Raw genomic sequence first — 10306 nt, forward strand, 5'->3', positions numbered from 1 at the left:
GCAATACTGTGTGCTGCTTGGTGTCTCCAGATGTCCAGGAAGGCGCTGTGAGTGGACGGTGGCTGCAGAGCTGGCAGAGTGGCACCACAGACCCTGCCAGTGACCCAGCGAGGGCTGAGCCGTGGCCAGAGGGGCGAGAGGAGGGCACTGCAGCTGCTGCCCTTGGGCCTCTCACCAGTGGTGGGTGGTGCAGCACGCCAGGGATGGAGGTGCTGGGGAGGCATTCGGGTCTCTCACCACGTGGGCGCCCCGTGCCAGCCCTGCAGCTGGGTGTGGGGACATCAGGAAGGGCCACGGGCTCCAGCCAGGAGCTGCAGAGCTCCCCCCCAGCTGGGCTGGGTTGGGCTGCACTCCCTGTTAGCCATGGGCAGCACCCAGAGCCATGGCACGGAGAGAAGAGCCTGTGCCACCCCTCAGTGCCAGCCCTGGAGCCGTGTTTCTCTTCTCTCACTTCCACTGTTTTCTGTGTGTGCAAGGTGAGGGGCTGGGGCTGGGCAGGAGCCCAAAGCACAGCAGTACCTGAGGCTGTGCCACGAGCATGGCAGAAGGGTTCTAAGGTCTTGGTGAGGATGTTTCAGCCTTTACGGGGTTTGTGGCTCAGTGGTGCTGGATGGATGGATGGGCAGATGTCACCCAGCAGCTGCTGGGCAGGGCAGCGTGTGCAGGAGGGGACAGTGCTGTGGGCTGGGAGGACACAAAGTGCTGGGGTGACACTGGTGACACCGAGATGCTGCAGGGCTCCAGCAGCCTCACCCCCTGCTCAGTGGGATCCTTTGGCATTGTTCCTGAACGGGGGAACATGACAACACTGCTGGTGTTCCCAGCTCTGTGCAGGAGCTCAGGCCCTGGCTGTGCCATGTATCCCCATCCCACCTGCCCTAGGCTGGGGGAGCAGCCCAAGGATGCAGGAGCTGAGGCCAGGACAGGTGGGTTTTGCTCCAGTGGGATCCTACTCTTGGGCAGCCCCCCTTGCTGAGAGCTCAGCCCCACACTTGGCCACAGCACTGCTTGGTTTTGGCACTCTCTGTCTTGCTGTGTCTCCATTGCTGGGTCTCCCCACACACCCCAGCCCCTCCCGGAGCTGCCTGCCGCTGGCAGCAGCAGGGACAGGGGTGGAGGGACTCTGAGGAGAGCCCTAGAGCAGCACTGGGGAGCTCTGAGCCCCCTTGCTGTGGTGCAGGAGCAGAGCATCCTCCTGCTGCAGGTTAATTAATTAGTGTCCCAGCAATGGGCTGGCAGTGTGTGGGCAGGAGGCACAGAGCAGCTTGGTGGGCTTCCCCCCCGGACCTGGGAGGCTGCAGAGGGATGGCCCCACTTTACCTGCTCAGGTGTGGACCCAGGGGAGTGTGGTTTTGGGAAAGGAGGAGCTGCTGCTCCTGTAGGTTGTGGTGTTTCCCCCTCTGGCCCTCGTTCTCCCCCCTGAGGCATCCCCAAGCACCCCAAAATCTCACAGGGTCTGACAGCACCACCTCGTGCTGTTGGCTGCGGTTGCGCAATCCAGGAGAAACTCGCATTTAAACTATTCCAGAACCCCGAGTTTAAACTTAACTTTTACCAGCTTTGTAACTTGTACAAACACAAACTGGACAATTTGTCTCTTGAACTGTACTGGGAGGGGAAAAAAATCTCTCTGTGTGTACCCAGCCTGTGCACAGCTGCTCTGGAGGGACTTGTACGACAGCCGGGGCTGTGCAGAGACCCCCAGGTGTAAATAATTCCCCAGCTTGCTGCAGAGGGGAGGGGGTGGTTCTGCTAAAGGTGACGGGTTTGTTCACTGTTCCTGTGCTCGGGTGCCCAGCGAGCGGTGGGGGACAGCGCGCGACCGCTGCCGTGCTGGTTACATAATAAAAAAGCAAACAAAGCAACCCAACCCCAAACTTATTTGGCAGCAGAAAGCGGCTCCTGCTGTGGGTGTGTGTGAGCCTGGGCAGTTCGAGCTGCTCACGGGGCGGCTGCAGGTGAGGGGTGGGAGGGTGAAGGGACCCCTGTGCTGGCACTGATGGGGTGTCCAAGGTAAAATGGGCTGAGGGGCCAAGGGGTGATGGCAGCAGATATTTTTCCATGTATGAGGGCACAGTGAGCACCCTTGGACCCCTGTCTCATTCACCCAGGGCTGTAAGAAATTTTGGGGGATGCTAATGAGTGACTACCTAGTTAAGAAGTTAAGCAACCTAATTAAGAAGCCCTGGGATCTGTTTGTGGGTCTAAATTGCTTTACCTCCAACACCTGTCCCATGAGGTGTGAATAACTTCAGCTGGGAGTGCCCAGGTCCCCCTCCCACAGTGATGCCATAGGCTGGGGAGCACTTCCCACTGCTGGAGGGTGTGATTGGGGTGGGGAGTGATGGGTGGGGGTCATTGAGCCGGGGGGGATGGCTGTGCATGAGCACTGATTGATGACTGTATGCCATTTAGTCCGTTGAATGGCTGTTAGGTGGTTTGAGGGCCTTCTGCTGCCTTTCCTGGGGCTCAGAAGTGGATTTTACACGAATGATGTTTTCCTGAGCACAGCAACAAGCACTTCAGCCAGGGTGTATCCCTGCCTTCTGCCAGCGCTGGTTTGTCTGCCCAAGGGATATCCAAAAGGTTTCTTTCTCCATGCTGCTGAGATTCACCCTGGATCATCTGGATTGCTGAGACACCCTCTGAAATCCCTCCACGTATGTACCCACACTGACCAAATCTGCCTCCTCCCATCTCCATGTGCTCCTCCACAACCAGCTGCCATGGCAATGCAGTGGGCAGATACTGCTGGCTCTTAAAAATCAGCCTAAAGATCTCCTGAGACCAGAGATTTTGTTGAAAAACCTTCATGGAAAGGCTTTTGCCACTCTGAAGGCAATTAGAGTAAGTTAATAACTCAGTACAAACAGGAGCTGGGCTGTTCAACCTCTCACATCAGGGTTTAAATGCTGACAAGGGCTGACAGCTGTCTCCATGGCCAATAATTCACACTGATGCTGAAGAAAGAGAAGGTGGGAAAACTCTCAATTCAAGGCCAACGCTTAGAATTTAATGATGGAAAACTTTAGGTCTACTTGCAAAGCTCTTACATAAAGAGATGAAAATGAAATGGGACAAAAGCAGATGGCTTTGAAAACCAGCAATAAAAATATGTCCACAATCCACACTCACTTGTATTTTAAGTGGCAGAAAGAGTTTTTGAGGAGAAAGGGAAGATAAAAGATGCCCCTGATACCTTTGCCCTTTGAGAAGGTGCAGGAGCATTGTGACCTTCTGGTGATGAATCAGTGTTTAGTCAGGATTAGAGATTTTTTTATTTTTTTTTTCTTTTGGAAAGAATTAAAACAAGAAGATGTTTGTGGGTTTTGGGGTTTTTTTTTAGCTAGGCCATGCTGAGTGACAAGAGCAGGGAGAAAAGGGCACGAGGTGGAGGCTGTCCTTGTGCACCCAGGACACTGCACTGGGCACCAGTAACCACCCCGAGGCTGCAGGGACCCTGTGGGTGATGAAGGGGACTGGGATGCAGCTGGGGTACCCAGCGATGAGCAGGGCAAGATTTGTTTTTCAAAAGGGTACAAATATCACACCAGAATAGAATAGCACACCTCTGTGCTGGCAGCACCCAGCCCTGTGTCCTCCCACGATGGTGGCCCACAGCCCTCACACACCAGCCCCAGCTGAGCCTTTGGCCAGAGGCTGTTCCTGGGCTCTGTACAGCAGGAAGCATTTTCTACTCTCCTGACAATTGCAATCCAAATAGCCATACATCAGTTCTTGTGATTTGCCATGAAATTATGTATGCTCTGTGATAATGATGCAGAGGGCTAAAGAGCTGATCTTGGCAGGAGATGAGACGGGGTAGGCTGGGAGTAACTTGGAAAGAAAATAGAGCAGCTTTTGGTGGGATGCCTGGCTCCTATCAGCACTGGGACTCTGAAGGGTGTTGGGCAGAAGCAGAGGTGTCCAGGCTGGCTGAGCTCTGCCTGGCTCCTGTGCCATCTGGGGAGAATTGGGTTCATAAGAGACTTGGGAATGGGTGTCACTATGTGCATGTGTGAGTAACAGCTGAATTAATTGTCAGATTTATTTATCCTCTCATTTTTTTGGCCTCCTGCAATTACCAAAAAGGATTTGTCAGGACTCCAGGCAGTGGAGTGGTAATAAATCACTGGCCACCGACAGGAGGTTGGAGCAGTTGTATCTGGAGTGATCTGAGAGTGGTGCTGGCGTTACTGAAGGGCAAGTCCTCAGAGGGGCTGGGAGCCCGTAGCACAAGCAAATAAACCAACAAACCAACCAGCCAGCTTTGCAGAAATACCCCTGAAATGAAATCCATGGACGCACAGTTCTCCAGCTGTGGAGAAATCCCCTGCAGGGGTGCAGGGGGGCCTGGGGAGGTGAAGCCTGGGCAGCCACCAGCACATGGCACATTGCCAGGCCCTGCCGGGCTGCAGGTCCCTTCCCTGGTGGCAGCAGGGTGACCAAAGCCACCCCTGTGAAATCCACAGCATCTGCCTGCATGCCCTTGAACTGGGAATCTGCTGAGACAGAGCTGAAAGGTGAAATCCTTGTGCTGCAAGCACAGCACTTTCTGGCTCCTGCTTCCCAGTACGGGAGGGAGTCCGGATCCCACCGAGGAGGGACCGCGTTCATCTCAGCTGCAGACGCAGCTGACAGGTGAGGCTTTCCTCTTGTTGGCCCTTGTAAACACAGAGCAGGCAGAAAGGGCTGCCCGTGGTGCTCGGGAGGCCAGCCCAGAGCTCAGCTTCACCACCAGCACCGTGGGGAGTGCATCAGTCACACATTGCTCCGAGTCCCTGGGCTCCAAGAGGCTGCTCTGTTTCCCTTCTTTGGAAATAATCCCACTGTCCCTCTGTAAGTGCAGGGAACCTGACGAAGCACAGGGTGTTGCAGGGGTGGTAAGCTCCATCTGGAGAGCTGTTCTGCTTTGAAGTCGGATGCTGTTTTAAACTCTGCAGGGTACTTTTGCTTAGGAAAAGCAGCAGTTGTCAGTAAAGACTGATCTTGGTCCAGAAATTTTTGCTGCTCCCCAACTTCTTTTCATATTTATTAGTCATTTGCAATCTTTGATGACTAAATGCATGTTCAGCTTGGAGAAAGCTGTTGCAGTATTTGCTGAGGTAAGTCAGGGCAGAGGAGATGCTGACCACACTGGCCATGTAAACGACGGTGCATCTAGATTAGACATTATTAATTGCCATGGCAGCCCCAGTGCTCCTGAGCAGATGCTGAGGAAACTCATGGAGCCAGCAGGAGCCCTGGGGAGGCTGTTCTGAGGTCTCACCTATGGGCAGCTGTTCCATAAGGCTGCAGGTCAGTATTTGTGGAAAACGTTGTGCCCATGGGACAGGGGCAGTACCAGGAGCTTCTGGGGGGTTCCTCTCCTGCCTCCAATGGCACAGGAGGAAGGGAAGGTTTCATGAAGAGCAAACAGCCGAGCAGCACCATCCAGGAGGTTGCCATTGAAGTCACTCCATCCTAATTCAACACGTTCCTCCAACTGCTCTGCACAGCTGTCAGCAGCTGTGGCCTGATGGGCCCCAAATCAGCTCCAGTGAGACAGGGATTCTGAAGAGGTTTGGACTCCACTGACTCAGGTGTTTGTTTGCAAAAGTCCAGACTTCAGCTGTGAAATCCTGATCCAGCTCTGCCCAAGGCCCAGGAGTATTTTCTGCTGCTGTTTTGTCCTGAGCCCTTTCCAGAAAGCGAAGCAGCTGCCAGAGGTCAGACACGAGGAACCTGGTCAGTGTGTGCCTGAAGATGGGTGCCAGGTCTGGATCTGCATTCCAGTTGGACCAAAGCAGAGCTTTCCCCCATGGGGATGTTAATCCTGGGCCTTGGCTTAGAGCCATCTCCAGCTTTCATGTTTTTGGAACTGAAAAAGAGTGCCATTCTGTTCAAGGGAAGAACAAGTCCTTAAACCCCAGCGAGAAGTCACAACTGGCTCCTTAGCACTGAAACCCACCTAACTCCACCCCACTGGACTCATTTTTAAGCTACCAGTCTCCATGGGCTGCCAGAGCATCCTGCTTCCCTTCAGGCCAGCCAGAGCCCCTGAGCTGGAGCTGCCTCCTCCATTCACTGGTGAAGGAGAAACCAAATAGCAGAGGTTGGAAACCAAATAGCAGAGGTTGCTTTTGGGTCTCTTTGAGGGGGAGGGCAGCCTTTTTATTAGGTTCAGATGTTGCTTTCTGCCCCAGGCCATGCTGGGAAGTAAAGCAGATTGTGTTAATGTTGGCTGGAAGAGCCTCTGTGGAAACAGGCTCGAATGAAGCAGGTTTGTTTCCTGGGGGAATGGGGGAGATGGGCCAGCACGGGAGGCACAGGCATGGGCAAGGAGTCACCCCTTGCTGAGCTTCCCTTACTCTCTAAAATCTCCCAGCAGTGAGTGTGGCTTTAGCCAGCCACCCACTTCTCCAGGGCTCTTGGGTACCTGCTGTCCCCTGGTCAGTGGCTGCTGTCCCCAGGCCAGTGGCACCCACAGGGAGAGTTGGTCCCAGTGCTGAGCTGATGGGTTCCTTCTGGTTCTGTTCCCTGTTGGGAGATGTGGAGGTGGAGGACTCTCTGTGAAGGGCAAGGCTGTTCTCCAGATGTTATTTTTCACCATTAGCCAGTGTTTAAACACACTCTGATTTCCCTCCCTACTTCCTTCAGAGTGCAACACAGGGGAGAGACCCTTGGAGAGGTGAAGTGAGTGGCAGGGGGAGGGCAAGGGAAACCTTCACCAGAAGTGCTGAGTGGGGCTGCCTGTGTTGCCTTTTGCTGAGAAGGCAGGCAACTTGGTTTTAAGAGACAGTACAGCGGCCTGGCTTTGCTTGGGTCACTCGGGCTACTGATATGTACAGACACTAATGTGGTGGATGGTTAAATGGCGTTTATTACTTTATTTCGTGAGGTTAAATAGTTAAGAAAGCTTTACTATGTCAAAAAAACCCCAGTAAGTCTAGTTAAAATTAATAAAAAATAAAAAACTACTAATATTAAAAAAGCTACATATTTCAAAAATAATTAATTACATATCACAAAATAAAAAAAAAAAAAAGTCTTACTTTCTGTTACATCCCAAAATCTTCTATTCACCTATTTCTATCTACCACAGCCTGTTGGCAGAGCCAGGCTCCAGAGGGTCCCTGCCAAGCCTGGGGGCCTTGGGAACACGTGGCTCATTACCAGAGTGCCTCAGCCATGGCTGGGCTCACACACAGGGCTGGCGCTGCCAGAACAAGTCCCAGGGGACTCGGAAAGGAGAGTCTGCAGAGTTCAGGGCAGAGCTCTGCTTAGCAAAGCACCCTCAGCCTCAAAGGCTGCTCCTCCATTCCCTGCTCCGCTCCACCTTCAGTCTGCTTGGAAAACAGGCTCAAAGTAGAGTTGGAAGGATGCTCAGCTCCTCTCCCACACACTGAGGGACCTGCTTGGCTCTGGGTGCTCCCTCCTCTGGGTCAATGTGTATCTCAGGGTAAAGCTGGTGCTCAACCGGCTCCAAGAGACGCTGCCACCCCAAAACGCCTCATTCGCAGCTGGACTTGAAGTTCAAACCCCAGCTCTGCCCGTCCAAGGCCATCCTACTTGGCCACAACAGGCCCATAATATGATGTGCTTCGTGGCCTCTCCGAGCCGTGCTCGTCAGCAGATAAAATAAATATCCTGGAAGTGCAGGCGCTAAAAAAAAATCGCTGTCGGAAGCACGGCAAAACCCATCTGTGAGTGGAAGAGGTCAAAGAAGAATACAAAGGCTTTTATTTCCTGGAGGCATTTGTCAGCAAGACAAATGTGGGTTTTTTAAAACTTGCTGCCATTTCCTAGCTGGCTGCCCACGCGAGCACCAAATGGACTTTCACTCACATAAAGCTGAGCCTTGGCTCGTGTCCTTTGTAATCCAACGCTCAGGAATCAGGCGAGGAGTCGGCTGGATCCCTGTTTGTTATCAGTAAGTGGGGCATATTTAAAGGATACGGACAGATTTTCAACATTACATCTATAACTAGTTTATTGCTGGTGTGCTCCTCTCTTGCCCGTATTATTTATGTTGAAAATGATAAATGAGGGATTGATGATGCTGGCTGGTTCATGAATAATCAGGTTATTTCACTGCAAAGCCCCAGGGTACGGTAATGTTTCTACAATCCTCCATCAAAGAGAAAGCAGTTTGCACGCGCGTGTGTGTCTGTTGTTCATTCCTCCACTGCTTTGTGTGGGTTTTGGCGTGGGTCTGCAACCTCCCTCTGCCAGTGTGCCTATGCCCAGGCACTCCCATGCTGATTCCCAGTCCAAAATGTTTCCCAGACTACGCAATCCCTTGGCTTGACCCTTTCCCAGTCCCTTGACCACCAACAGCAGCCACACATGGGGTGTTTGGAGCAGTTTTGTGTCCCGAGAAGGAGGTGATGGACATTTCAGGGTCCTGGGATGGGAGGGTGCAGCCAGGAGCTCTGGGGAGAGGTGCATGGAGAGCCCCAGCCACAACAGTCAACTTGGAAGGAGCCCACTTGTGTTTCAAGGAGCTGCAAATAGCTGCTGGTCTCAGGATTTGCTTGTGAGACAGGAAGAACCTTGGGGAGATGATCTGAATGTTTATGTATATAGAAATGTCTAATCACCAGGCTCAGTAAGGGAATCTGGAGGTGGTTAGCTGGAGAGGAGGATATTTTTATGCTAGAAATGTGCTGTCCGCCTGTTTGTAGGGTAGGAAGGATACGATGAGAATCAAAGGCTTGGCAGGATGAGCATTTTCATCCTTGTAGATGTGAACTCCCCATCTGTTGTGGACTCCAAGGCGTGGAACTGTTTAGATCAAATATCATTATTAGAAGCAGAAAACAGAGCCCATAAAACTCCCTCCTTACACCCCAAAAAAGCAATTCCAGGACCCTTTATCCTACTCGTGAACAAGCCATTCCTGCATTAATTTCCCTGCTGTGGCTGGGCTTGTTGCCAGGAGAAGGAGACTCAGTGCTTTGGCAGAAGATGCACGGCCCTGGGGCAGGTCCTTGCTCCTCTGCAGAGTCACCACGCCAGGGAATTTAGAAACAGAGCTGGGGATGGGCAGTGTGGTGGCCAAGCCACGTTCCTGCCAGGCTGTGGAGTATTTGCAGGGGCTGCATCTGCAGTGGGAATTGCTCCCGCAAGCAATGGGATGGAAACCAGCACTGGATCCACATCCCATGGCTGGGCAGACACTGCTGAGGGCAGCTGGCAGTGCCAGCCTTGGAAGTCACCATGCCAAGCATCCAGAGGCCCCATGCAACCACCCTGGGGGCCAAACTGCTGAAGCCAAGATGCCCCCTGGGGCACTGAACCTGCAACACAGGACACGAGGAGGTTGCAGAGCTGCATCTAAGGCATCCCAGGTGGATTCAGTCATCCTGGGATGGTTTCTGGGGGAGACACAGGGTGTCTCAGGGCTTGAAGTGTGTCTCACAGGGTGTGAAGCCACAGGGTCAGCTCAGGGGACAGAGATGTATCCGCTGTGACAGTCTTCCATTCCAGTCTCCCCACAGAGATGAATTAAGTGACAGTGTCAGGACAGTGTCCTGTGCCAGAGGAGACAGTTCCTACAGGTGGCCATCACTCCAGGCATGCTTCTGGGTGATTCCTTCACATAGCAAGAGATTCCTGACATTTTTGAGGACAATATAACCTCTAGCTGCTTGGCATTGCCTAGAACTTCTGAAGACACTCCTGCAGGTCCAGGCTGTGACATTGCCATCTGCTGATGGAGAGCAAAGACCCAGCCTAAGGTCTTGCATGTGGTATTTGAACTGATGGTTTGGCAGCAGGGGGAAGTTTTTACTGCTCCAGGATCAGGTAAGGGTCTTTCTCTGGCAAATCTTTCCACTGTTTGTTAACTGTAAATAGCAGTGGAATGAAATTTGATGAAGGCATCTATTGTTTCCTTACAGCTCTGCTTTGTTGAGTGGAATAGGGATCTTAGCCATGTGAAGTTTTATTAGTATTTAATTTGTAGCTGACCATAATCAGCAAATTCTTTTAGGTGAGGCTTTTGGCATTTTATATTCAGCATTCTTGCTGTCTGTAAAACCAGCCTAAACCTTTCCTTCTGTTCCTAAAGGCATCTAGTTTAAATTCAAAGTCCATCCATTATAACTTCAGCACCTTGTAATCCCTCAGAGATATGTGCAATTACTCTCTGAAATATCCCAGGAGCAAAACTAATACCAAGCATCATCTGCTTAAATTTACAACATCCAACTAGCACAGTAAAAGCCACTAGCTTAGGGGTTAGCTCATCTGAGCACACTTGCCAAAACACATATCCTGCATCTAATGCTGCTTTTGCTGCTGAGGATTTAGCTGCCACCTC

Source organism: Vidua macroura, chromosome 18 (genome assembly GCF_024509145.1).
Source record: "Vidua macroura isolate BioBank_ID:100142 chromosome 18, ASM2450914v1, whole genome shotgun sequence".
NCBI lineage: Eukaryota > Metazoa > Chordata > Aves > Passeriformes > Viduidae > Vidua > Vidua macroura.